Here is a 13,946-nt window from a genome sequence, read left to right on the forward strand (position 1 = left end):
GCGTTTTCTGGCCCTTTCAGTGGCAGCCGGGCAACGACTGCCCTTCCAAACGCAGCGTTGCAAAAGCTTTGACCAAAAAAATTTCGCTGTCGGCACCATTGCACGCAGCGTCTCCAGGTCACCCAAAATTGCAGCACGTAGTGACAAACAGTCCATGGGCACCAGGTCGTTCTCACCAAGCTGCACCACAATAGCAGCTGGCGGCCCCTCCAGGGGCAACTGCCTCCGGATACTTGGCAGGAACTCCGACCAGCGCATCCCACGTCTGGACAGCCAAGACAAGCGAATATGTGGAGGAAAGCCGAAATCTGGACCCAATCCAGATTGCCGTGCTGCGATGCCAGCCCAATGGACGATACTGTGCCCCACAATCCAAACACGGGTCACCGCTAAACCTGATAAATAAGATGAAACAAGCAAAATTGTAAGACACCAATAATGTTAACGAACATAATCTTTGAATGCATTCGATTTCCAACGACCTGTATTTTATTTCCACCGCCTTATTAACATGCTTTCCGGCCTTCTTGGTGGTACGTTTGTCTAGGCATTGGTTCCCGACTAGCTGCACCTGACCTCAGCAGGGCAGCACTGACGACTGGGCCCCACCATATCGTCAGTACCAGCAAACATTGTGGGGGAGCAATGAATCCCAAGGCAATCGCATCCCACCAGGTGTCGTTCCCCATAGGGGAAAGATGCACCCCATCTGCCCTAAAGAGGGCAATAGCCTTGAAGAAAATTAGGAGGGTGCAATATTACAGAACCACCTAAAGCAAGGACCTATTTTATTTTATTTGTTATTTTATTTACTTTATTTATTTTATTCTATTATCCACTGCCTTATTAACATGCTTTCTGGCCTGCTCGGTGGTAGTTTGTCTAGGCATTGGTTCCCGACTAGCTGCACCTGACCTCAGCAGGGCAGCACTGATGACTGGGCCCCACCATATCGTCAGTTCCAGTAAACAGCATGGGGGAGGAATGAACCAGGATCAGACTCAAGCTCACCCCAAATGCTCCCAGGGACTCTTGCATGGCCCTACCCCTCAAAAGGGGTCGACAAAAGCATGGCAAATCCTTGGATTCCCTTAATGGAACATCTTTGCGCATTGGAGGGGACAGGTGCTCCAACCCCCCCTCCAGACCACCTTGAACCAATGCCTTAAATTATTTTGAGTCCAGGGAGAGCTGCCATCAACTCAATCCAAGCCCTCTTGCATGCAGGAATGCAAACTTATGCTGGAGGAAGACAGCAAACATTCTCGCCCAGCTGTACCACCAGCACTGCGGGAGGACCTGCACAGGTCACACTCGACCGCACCAAAGGAAGGATCTCCTCCCAAAGCATTCCCCATCTGGACATCCAGTATATGTTCACATGGGCAGGAAGACTGAGATGGCGCCCCAGTCCAAACCCGTCAACATGCTTGCCAGCCTAGTGTACAATGCTGTGGCCCAAATGTGCACAGCTGCTCCTATGAAAAAAGGAAACAACAGACAAGCATCAGCACAGACATCACTGTGACACTTCCTGATATAACCCTTGTCAGCGTCAGACTTCCAATGACCCGTATTCACAATCCTGTCTACTGACAGGCCCCCAGTGTGCAGCCTTTGCAGCAGCACCTAATCGTAAGGAATGAGGAGTGTTCAGCGGTAAGCAAGCCGCAGGCTGTAATAACTGGTGCACGACGTAAGCACATTGATGCCGGGCTAACGGGAACCCATTTTCATGCACTAGGAGCGGGCCAGCCCCCAGGGAATAAAAAGCCAAATATTCTGTTATCCATAACCGGGCAAGGGCCCTCCTCACCTGTGGTGGGAAGCCTGATTGTGGCACTCCTGCCCACTAAGTCTGTTTTAGAGTTACCAGCTCTAATGACAAGCTCCAAAGGATAAGGAAAAGTCCTGAAGCAATAAGCCTCCAGACTCTCAGCCCCGTGCTGGCTCCAACAACCATTTCCCCAACCCTCAGTGCGAAAATGCAATGGACTACTGAAAGGAGTCTCACCTTGATCTTTAACCCGCAGACAAGTTTTAACTTGTTGCAGATACTGCATAGGTAAAATTGACCGACTCCCTGCCTACTGTCCTATGAGGTTGGAGCCTATTCCAACCTTCCAAGGCCCTGCGCGCTGCAAACTTTATACAAGGGTCTCTGAAAAATAAAGCTTCAATGTAACAGACATTGCAGCGGACTGAATTCGGATAGTTATAACCGCATGCCCAATCTGCAGCAGGTGGACCAAATACTGCAGGATCTGCTCAGAGGATGGGGGCAAATTCTTCCGAATGGCCAAGAACTGCCAGCTTAAGGCTAAGAAATCCATCCAGGCCTTCCCATAAGAGGTAAAAGCAGAAGGGGAAATGGAAGCTGCCGCTCTCTGAAATTACTAATTGTTGTCAAAATGCCACAAGACTGGAAAAGTCTGGCAATAGCTGAGTCTGGAGCCCAGGATCTGAAGCGCTTCATCTGAAAATCGGATAGTGTCAGCGTAATTTGGAGAGTAGAAAGCACAATATTAAACCTTAAGTGGCGCAGCTCGAAAGCATGAGCGGAGGGGCAGAGACTGTGTTACAGCATGAGGACTGTTTTGCCAAGACGCTCACCACCACCTGGTTATCAGACCAAAAGCAGATCCGATGGTCACTGAACTCCTCGGGCCACGTGAACTGCTACTACAATGGGGAAAACTCAAGAAAAGTTATGTCACATGATTGCCTCACCACACCAGGCTTGAGGCCATAGCTTTGCACACCAGCAGCCCTTGAAATAAAAACCAAAGGGCAAAGATCCAGCAGCACCAGCATGAACCTGAAAATCCCTGAGCGGGTTCAAGGTATCCTGCCATGGCGAACTACTATTGCATACATTCAGGAATTGCTACCATCGCCTGATATCTGCCTTCACCACACTTGGTAGGCATACACAAAGGTAAGGGGACCTCTGTCAGCATCACCCTTGAGCCAGTGCCACCAACTGGACTCATCCACTTCAGCCCCAACTGGGCTAGGCGAGCTGGGTAGCACTTCCAGAGACCACCTTCTGCACAGGGACAGGTCAAAGTGCTGTGGACTCACAGCTTAAGAGTTGTGAGCACCGGATTCACTCCAACAAAAAGACAGTCGTCGCACCCCAGAGTACAGCAGAGTCTAGCAGAGTATATAAACAACTCAGAGAGCAGCTCTGTAGAATATCTTCTTTATTCTATCTACAACTATACAAACTATATACAGAGCTTAATAGGTCTAAGTATAAATAAATGCTGCACTGCACTGAGTGTCTGCAGCTGCCCTTAGCAGCAACCTTATCTCTACACATGATCTCTAACACTCAGTCTCTCTCCCTCTCCGACACTGACTGACTGACTGACTTGGTGCTGGAGCAGAATAAGTAGAGACCAGAACACGCCTCCTCCTTTCTGGAGAATCAGCAGACTCCTCAGGAGATTCTTGGATATGGGAGGGGTGAAATCTAGGCAGCCTGGCCTAGTGGGAAGATTAGTTAAGTGACCCAGCAAGATCGGATCTGGTGAAGCATCACTTGCTACAGAGGAAGTATTACAAATTAACTTCCTTCAAGGCAGACAGCTTCTCCATAGCCAAGTGGTATGTTTTAGCAACGATATCCAACTGGATCCCTAAATAAAATGGGAATATGGGCAAAAGGTATTGAGCTATTGCTTGCCAGCTTCCAGCCCCCGCTTGGGCAGGGGGCATCTTGTGCTGCCATCATGATATGTAAATTTACAGGGCCGATGCTGGCCTGAACCCCTAAAGAAGTCCCAACCAAGCTGCCGCCAAGCCAGCTTCCTTTTCAGACACACACTCTGTGCAATGCAAAAACACACTCCGTGCAGTGCACACACTCTCCATGCAATGCAACTACACACTCCGTGCAATGCAAAAAAAAAAGCACGCTCTGTGCAATGCAACTACACACTACATGCAATGCACACACAAACCCTCCGTGCAATGCAACTACACACCCCGTGCAATGCAAAACACACTCCCTGCAATGCACACACCCTTCATGCAATGCGACTACACTCCATGCAATGCAACTACACACTCCGTGCACTGCACACCCTCTGTTCAATGCAACTACATATTCTGTGCCATGCACACACACTCCGTGCAATGCAAAAACAAAACAAAACAACACACTCTGTGCAATACAACTACACCCTCCATGCAATGCAGCTACACACTCCCTGCAATGCACACACCCTCCATGCAATGCAACTACACTCCATGCAATGCAACTACACTCCATGCAATGCAACTACACACTCCGTGCACTGCACACCCTCTGTTCAATGCGACAACAAACTCCGTGCAATGCAACTACACACTCCGTGCAATGCACACACCCTCCGTGCAATGCAACTGCAAATCTCCTAGCAATGCAATGCAATTGCAGCCCGTGCAGCGCCGTGCTCTGCAACGCACGCAAAGGTGCTTTCTCCCAGTTGCATATTGCAAACATGGCACCCGTTACATCCCTCGCAGTGAGGTAACCACCAAAAGGACTTAAGTGTCCAGGTAGAGCAATAGGGGAGCATGCAGCTGTCCCATACAGGGACCAATCCTGCAACCTAGGCATTACCGGCACTATCCGCTGACCCAGTGAAACCAATTCTTCATGGACCACATGGGGACACTATTGAGGCCGGAAACACTTCCAGGCCATCGAATTCTAGGGCAAAGCCCTAGGGTCACCTGCTAGGCCAGGCATAAATGTTTCCAGCGAAATAGCAGAGTTGAGGTAGCCCACAGCTTGTCCAGGTACCCCTGCTTGCCCTTTTAGAGGGAAGCACCCCTTCAAGAAACCCAAAGTTCTTTTATCACAAATGGGCCGAACTACCCAGCAACAGAATAGCCCATAAGTGGCAGTTTGTTTTGTTTTGTTATAACAATGGCTAAGAGGGGTATATGAACCCTGTCTCCCAGGTCCTAGTCCTACACTTTAGCCACCAAGCCACAATGGCGCATCTCTAAAATGGCAGTCGCCACTATCAGGGCAAAACAAACTTAAAGAAAATAAACTTGTTCAGAAACAGCATAGTTCAAGAGCATATACAGAGTGCTCATAGTCCTTGGAGGCACAGGGAGCCATAAAGCCAACCTTTGGGGATACTATAAACGAAAGTGATACCAGCTAAGCTGGGAACAGCCCTGACTAGCCCCACAATTTCAACAAGAGAAATGGGGGAAACCTTTTTGCGAAAGAAAGCCCCTAACGGGGGCTCTCTCACTATTGGGAAAGGCAAGCCACAGATACAGGGAGAATCTTCCTACAGGGCAGGGTAAGGTGGGAAATTGAACAGGAAAGGGGGGTAATTAAATTATTTAAGGGACTAGAGAGGATTAAAAAGAAGGGGAAAATAAAGAAATAAAGAAATGTAACCAGACAATGAGAAGATTGTGCTCCATGTGATCCGATGCAAAACGGCCAAGAGGCCGTGCCAACGTCTGGCCCCTGTATATATAGACTCTGACCCCTCCTCTGAATTGGCAACAATCAAAACACCCCAGCAACCCAGTTTAACCATTTAAATGGTCGGGATTCAACTAAATTTGCCTAGTCACTGGAGGGTGGCCTGTTCCCAACCGCAACACGTGCTCTCTGCTAGGGAGAACACGCTTTGTAGCATGGAGCATTTCTGTTCGATGTTCCAGACAGCCAGACAGTCATGCCTTCATTTAGGATATCCCATTCTGTTTCTCCCCCTCAGCATTTGGTGGCCATTTAGCATTCTCACTTGGAGTATCTGGATTATACTTGGTGTTCTTAGTGTTGCTCCTTTAGGTACTCCCCCCCTTTTGTTTTCTACTTCTGCAGATTCCCCCCCCCCCCTTTGATTCTCAACAATTGGGATTCCTGCTAATATTTTAAAGTCATAGATTGGGCCTAAATGTCATATACCTATCAAAAAATACCACACAAGAAGGCTTGATATAGATGCATGTCTTTCGAAGAAAGTCATGCATACTTCCAATCTGCGACTGATGGAGTGTTTATTTGCTAAGTGATTTATCTGCTGTACTTTTGCATGAAGAGTTCAATTTAAATGATATTTCTATCAGCTTCAAAACAGAGAGTGCATTTTAACATTCAGGTTGAACATTACATCCCCCCCTCCAAGAAATCCCTGGTAAATAGTAATTGTCTAAAACATGTTTTACAATGAAACAAAATGAAAATAAGGGAAAATAGGCTGTAAGAGCAGCTCCCTAATCATGTTAATAGTAGTTCAGTTGTGTTTCTCCTAAATAATCTTGTATTACAGAAGAGGGGGCAGGGAAACCTACACTCGTAGTCATGCATTATACTGGAGGATATGGAAATTATCATTATTTTCATTCTCTGCTCTTTTCCTGTAAAGAGCTTTCCAATCAGTGAAAGTAAATACAACTGAATAACGTAATGTATAAATACGGTTTTATTGTTATGACAATTACATTTTATTCAGTGTTGTTGCTTTTTTTGTAATAAATAGATACCATGAAAATTCCAATACAATTTAGGTACAAGTTCGATTTCAACACTTGGGATTTATATTAGGGTGTATAAATTATGTCAGGGAGAAATGCACTTGCAGAAATTAAATTATGTCAGAAATACTGACAGATTGTAGTCAGCGCGCACCGAGAGGCTCATACTAACACCAGTCTGTTTCAACTTTGACGCCATCAAAATTACATGTTCGCTTGCTTTGTGTGTAGCACTGTAAATGATCAGAGCAAAATAAATTGCTGCCTTCTTCATATCAACTCAAGAAGACTAAAGACAAGTGAGAAACTGAACTTTCGGAGGCAAAGGCACAATACAGCTTTACAGTTAATCATAAGTTAGTTTATGTAAACCAAGAGGAATACATTCTCTGCATACTGCATACATTCCCTGGTAATCCTGTGTACACAGCTGACACCTACATGTGCATGCAACCTGGAGCTCCACCAATAAGCTTGCATTGCCCCCTATGGTTGCAATGTATTACTTCTTGGGGGGGAGAGAAAATACTGGGAGCTTTCACTTACTCCTTGGAGGGGCAGGATGGAAGAAGGTAGGAAAGGTGAACTGCATCCCATTACTGGGGTATGGGTGTGGGTGTCAGGGGCTCACAACATTAATAAACAGTGCTCCTTTTATTAATGGTGAAAGCACACAAGAAGCTTTCTCAAATTGTAAGTGAACTGGTGGTTCTGTTATTCTTGAAATGCCAGCTATCTCAATAGATGGCATAATGTCTGCTCCAAATAAGAAAACAACAAAACATATTGCTGCTTATTGCTTCCCCTAATGGAGGAGGAGGGCACCAGAAACTTTGCTCTTCCTTTTTCCATGCAAACAGTACAGATCTATTTCTGCATGGCTGGGCCTCTATTGTGCTACTGTAATGAATATTAGAATCGTAGTCCCATGACCATTTCCACGGTGTCACAGGAACTGACTTATCAACACAAGGATAGTAATGGCATAATAGGGGATAGACCATCTATCCAAAAATGTCCTAAGCATCAGTGACAGCGCCCTAAGCATGCTGTCAATCATCCTGAGAAAACAAACAAAAACAGTCCTAGAGTTTCACAGGGGAAGACTGAAAAATTATGATTTTTTAAATGTAAGTCACACTGTACTTTGGGTTATAATTTCGAAGAGGAATATGGAACCCCATAGTGATGTCAGGAGATTGATAGGTGGGCATCCCTACTTAAGTGGGCCACGAGACAAAAAAGGAAGCTCAAGATCCAGCCTGCCATCTTGATCTTAATCCCTGACCCTGCTTTAGAATCTCAGAAGAGTATCCTCTGTCCCAGAGGTGGGCAGAAAGCAGATCATAATCTACTAGTGGATCTCTGGATGATTGTCAGTATATCAGCAAAGATCTCTGACTCTAATTGTTTAAAATAGCAGGAACAAAATTACACTAAACTGCTGAAAGGAGGAAAGCTGAGGGATGGGTAACCAGGGGTGGATTCTTGTGTGTCTCTATTCAGTTTTTGTACTCGAAATAAATTCCTGGATTCAGCATTCTGTAATTCAAAGTGTGCAGTTTTTATACCAAAATTGAGCTGCTTCTTCTGCTTCTGCTTCTTATCATCATCATCATCATCATCATCATCATCATCATCATCACCATCCCACACTCTTCATTCCAAAAGGCTCCCAAAGCAGCTTACATACAATCCATTAAATCAAGACAGTCTCTATCCGCAGGCTTACAAACCAAACACACACACACACACACACACACACACACGGGAGAGGGGACAGGGACAGAAGAGGAAAATAAGGATAGAGAGGTTCCTCCTTAAATACATTAAGGATGGAGAGGTTCCTCAGTCCTGCCCCTAGACTATTGTGATACTCATATGAATAACTTTTAAGAAGCAGTGGCTGTTCTGCAACCAGATATCCTTCCCCTCCTCAGGGACGGCTGGGATCAGCCCAGATTGTGAGGAGGGGAGGAGGAGCTTATTTTGACACTTGGCAAGGAGACAGCCAGAGCCCTATTCTGGAACCACCCTGTTGCCAAGAGACATCTTAGGGTTGTAATGAAAATCAAAGTAGATCCTGCACACCTGGAATCTGGCACCCGCCCCACTGGTGTATTGCCAACATAAACTTGTAATGGCCTTGAACAGTTGCTTAGCAATGAGAATTCTCCACAGCAACTCATGTCCTTCTCAGGTCATGTGATCAGCATTGTTCGGTGAGTGCTGCCAGAGTATGTCTCTCTGGCCAGATGGCAGAGGACAGAAGAGCTTTGTATATAGTTCTGTTTCTGATTTGTTTTCTTTGTGTAGATCAGTAGTGTAATACAACTTGTAAATAACAAAGACATTAAGAGAAGAACTCAATGGATGAGGTGTTTATGCCTGTCATGGAAATTCACCAAGAGAGGGCTGGACTGCTGCTGCTGCTGCTGCTGTGAAGACGCAGGGAGAATTTCTATGGAGCTCCGCTGGCACAAATAAAAGGTTTCCAAAGAGTTGGCATTCACACACTAACATAACCCACCACTACTGTCCCATTGTGAAACCCAAACCAAGGGACTGCCCAGTCCTTGCACAAAAAGGAGTCAGCAACATTTCAGCCCAAATGGTGGCTCATTGTATATGGCCACTATAAAAGCTATACTTGTTTCCAGCATTAATTGAAATCAACAGACTTTCTGCTTTCAGTTACAATGGGCATGGGACTTGTTCTATTCTATGCCTCCTATATACATATCTTATCACAGGAGTGAGATTGAAAAATAATTTTCTACATATGTTTTTCTTTTGATTGCAAAATGGTGGGCTATATGTTTTACAGTATTCACTGCAACGCTCACAGATATCTACTCTCCTGGGATCTAGTTTAATTTCTTATATATCCATGTCATTTTTCTTTCCTATTAATATTCCCACATGGCAAGTACATTACTTCATGCTGCTGAATTGATTTTCAAGAAGAATCTCTTTTCACATAAATTGTTACTTTTCATAAAACCCATGAAAATTTCAGACAAAATTACACAAAACTCAGTCTCACAAGGAACCAATAGCAACGTGCAGGAGGAATGCCCGGCTTGCAATATTATTCTCGCAAGTATTTGTGAACAGATTAAAACTTATTCGTAAGAAACACATTTTAAAACATAGCTTGCTGTTGAATAGCATAGGATGTACAGTACGTGTCAGACCTGGGAGCCAACCCTAATCCAAGCAAAGGCAACCTTTATTTTAATTAGTCAACACTCATCCCGAAGCTTATTTATATTATTGTATTGCACATTAAGAAATTCAGGAGAGAGAGATTGCTTCACATGAATAACAGTTATTTATTTAAAATCATTTGCAAGGTTTCCTCAGTACTGTTGCTGTGACATCAACCTCTTCCTAGGCCACACCCTAGGAACATTGTGAGGTCATTTAGTTCAACCCCCTGCTAAGTGCAGTTTTCACAATGCAAGCTACACCTACAGCATCCCAGGCAGTTGGTTGTCCAACCTCTGCTTAAATATTTCTAGGAAAGGAGAGTCCATCCACCAACAAGGCTGTCTGTTCCATGGTCAAATAGCTCTTGCTGTCTGCTTTCCCAAAGTCTCCACTGTTAGTTCCAGTTTTGCCCTATGGAGTAGCAAAGAGCAAGTTTGCTCCACCTTCCGCATGGCACCCTTTCAGATATTTGAGGACTGCTATGTTCTCTCCGTCATCCTCACTTATCCAGGCAAACCATAGGCAAAATTTTCAATCGTTTGTGGAGGGACTTGGAATCCAGACTTCTCGCTGTCCTGTGTTCCACCCTTTGGGCATATGTATTATAAATACAAAATGCATACAATTGTAAATCTGCAAAACCCAGGATGGAATGGACCTATAAGAACGCCACTGGTAGAGAAACAGTCTGATCTGTCAGTCCGTAACTACAAAGGATCTACACTGACCTTCAAAGGCAGTCAGCTGCCTAGAGCCAAATTGCCAAGGGCAGGGCACTTTGCAGCATCAGATGAGTGCAATCAACAGCCATAATTTAAACTACATTGATAATCAATGCTGGACCTTTCCGTTTACACTTTTAGTATTGAATTGTATGCAGAGTTGATTAAAGTGCACCCACTGTATATACATATTGAATAATTCTTTTTTTTTTTTTTGGAAATTTTATCTGTCCGTGTGTGTGTGTGTGTGGTGAAAGAATCACAACCCTCTGCATTTTACTCAGAAGAAAATCCCACTGGTTCCAATAGGGTAGGGTTTTCATACGTCCAGGAAATCCTGGACATATCCTCTTTGTGGGGGGGGGGGCAACATGCCCATCTGGGGGTATTTTTAAATTTTTAAGGCAATGTCTGGGTATGGGGGGGTCTTTATATGGGGGTGGGGTTTGGCTCAGGCTCAGGTACATATTTAGCTTTGCCTTAAAATCCCCAGAATCCCACTAAGGCAGCCTATCTCAGTGACGGATTCAGGATCTGTCCAAATCTGATGCACACCCTTAATGTTTAGGATTACAGCAAGGGCTAAACTAAATGTTACACTAAATACATTTTTTCACTTAACGTGACAGGTTCTTAAAAACCAAAATAGCAGGATCAGAAACATGGTGGGCATAGAGGGATTGTTTAACCAATCTCCCCCTTTTATGGCCCTGATGAGAATCACCTCGCTCTCCCGAAGCCACTATTTTTCTCTCAATATAACAAGCAGCTTTGGAGGAAAGAGGAAGGTTTACATTGGGATTGTGACTGGGAGGGAAAGAGTTAAATTACCCCTCCATGCCCACCACAGTCTCAATCCCAAGGGATAGGCAGACATGCTATTTTGGTTTTCAGAAACAGGTTACAGTTAATGCATAAGGCTATAATCCTAGCTTTATCCTTCCACTAGCCCGGAAGTAAGCCCTATTACACTCAGCGAGGTTGACTTTTGAGTAGCCTTGTATAGGATTGACCCAATTTTGACACTAAAAAATAATAATTCATAATAAGATAACAAAAGACAAAGAAATGAAATAACTTGGGATGGGAAAGAAGAGAAAATGAAAATGACCCTACCAGCCATTTAGCTTGTTTCACAAGAATGTAGAAAAGGGTAGAATATGGAGAAAGAATACAGACTGGGCCAGAGCAAATAATCTCATTTATTCTATTCAGTTTCAACCATCTAAATCGAGATCTTTGTTACCACCTTCCCACATGTTGCTCACAGGACAGGAATTTTAAGTGGCTGCTGATCACATATACCATTAAAATGTCTTCAAATTAATATTCTTATATCTTTTGATGTGGCATTTAGCTAAGTCATCCCACCTCAGGGTGCTGTGTCCAACAGAAACCTTCAGGGAAGGAAATATAAGATAGGGAAAGGTTGCAATTTTGTGACCTCTAGAAAACTTTCAAAAATGTGAAAAGGGGGAAAGATCATTGCCTTTCCTGATCTTTACCTCAATGCAGAATAGATGAAATAAAGTAGTTCTCAACATTTTCCTCTTCAGTTTCAACGAAGTTAAAAATGTATATAATATAAAATATGGCTGGCAAGTTCAGGGTCACACAGTGCCTTGTTGTAGGGCCTCTGGCCACGGCCTCACTGGCACTGACTCAGCTGCTCTAACTCTCAAAACTTAAAATCCTACAATGCCATAGCAGAACACTTTTTAACATACAAAACAGTGGGAAATTCCTCAGCACTCCTCATACATTCCCCACCAGTCAAGTGCCCCTTTTGGGTCCCTCAGCTTCCTTCATCAACATGAGGACATGTGTCCCCTTGGTCCTCTCGCCCATACTGTATACCCTTCTTACTAAACTCAAACTCTGTCCTCCCACACCAAGCCTCCAAGTGCCCTTTCCCACACTGACCCCTTCAAAGCTGTATTCTGCAGATCAACACATACACACATACAAACTAATGGGAAGAATGTCATTTGAAAACCATGGGACGCAACTTTGAACAAAGCTAAATAGCAGTCTTGGAGCCTTCTGTGACAGAAAAACAACAATAACCCTGTAAACTTGTGCACCAGTATCATGACCAGATACCCTCCCCACTTCCCCATATTATATTGGTTTCCCTCCAGAGTTATGGGGAACCCAAAAGCTTGATAATATATCAATACTTTTTTGTATATTCTAAAAACGGCATTATTCTTCCATGGTTTTTAGATAATGCTATATACATATAAGGTAGGGTGGAATTGATCTAGGTCGCTATCATGATCTAGAATAGGGCTGTGTGATATATTGATATATCATCCAAAACCAGTTTGAAGACCATATCGTGATACTGGTTTCATAATTTTTGACCTGGCCAACCATGGTATGTGTGTGTGTGCCATGCAGAAATCAAAATATTGGGGGGGGGGTGGAGATGAAGCTAGCTAATACCTCTACACAGCTCCATCCTTATTTCAAAATTTTGATATATCCAATATATCACAATGTTTAGCTGGTGATATATCGTGATGTTGAAAACCAGATATTGCCCAGGCCTAGTCTAGAAAGATTTGCTGGCTGAGAAGCAGCAGCATTCCATAACTTTTGAGATTCTGGTGTTAACCTGAACTATGTTTAATGGATTGAGGCAGACATTCTTAAGGGTACATAGACCTCTTGTTGCTTAAGCCCTTCACAATTTCCAAAGATCATCCAAGCTTGAGTTATGTCCTTATCATATTCAGACAGTAATGGCACATAAAGATGACTATGGGCTTCACCTACAGGGATTGTTTTCCTCTGCAGATTCAAAAATACCAAACTTGTTAACTGTCTGCATTCACGACACTGGGCTAGTTTTATGATTTCCACAAGTATATTTGGTTAGCATGCCTTTCCTCAAATCAACTATTTAAAGTCAGTAACATTTAAGAATGTCCAACTACAATGATAACACACAACAGAAATGACATTTTTTATCATTTCTAAATAATCTGTTGTCTGTTTTTTTAAGAGCATACCAGTTCCTATAGCACAGGCCAACAAGGGTCATTAAGCACCAATAGGTCTCAGAATCTTTCTTCAGAGTCAATCACATTGTAGACTTCACTAGGGATCTCATTTTCCTTCCACACAAGATCTGCAGGGCAAAGAAGGCAAATGAACTATGAAAAATATAATCACTGCTTTTTACTGTTGCCTTTTTGTCATAAAAATTCCATTTATTTAAATTCCATTAAAAAGAACATTTGGCTGCCGAGAGCATAAATATATACTTTTCTTATATTTACAATTTTTCATTCTCATTCTCCAAAAGTCTTTGACATTTCCTTCAATCAACATATTTAAAACAATTTTCATGCCACGAACTAATGAATTTGTTCATGTAAACATGCATTACTGTGGGAGATTAGACATATGAAGAGACATGCAGACATACAAGATTTGTCAAGGTCTTCATATTGTACATTCTCTTTCAGCTGTGGGTAGGAATTGAAAAACAGTTCATATGCT

The 13,946-nt window shown here is 43.6% G+C and overlaps 1 protein-coding gene across 1 annotated transcript in view; it reads right to left on the reverse strand.

Annotated features, from left to right (window-relative positions):
- The window catches only part of LOC309528992 (uncharacterized protein), a 299,370-nt gene that overhangs the window by 125,230 nt on the left and 160,194 nt on the right, over nucleotides 1-13,946 (reverse strand). The window contains exon 5 of the mRNA XM_082216707.1: nucleotides 13,454-13,572. The gene's annotated coding sequence lies outside the window, so the exon portion shown is untranslated. The remainder of the gene's footprint in view (nucleotides 1-13,453; nucleotides 13,573-13,946) is intronic.

The sequence above is a fragment of the Podarcis vaucheri genome, assembly GCF_965113315.1.
Source record: "Podarcis vaucheri genome assembly, chromosome: 3".
Taxonomy (NCBI): domain Eukaryota; kingdom Metazoa; phylum Chordata; class Lepidosauria; order Squamata; family Lacertidae; genus Podarcis; species Podarcis vaucheri.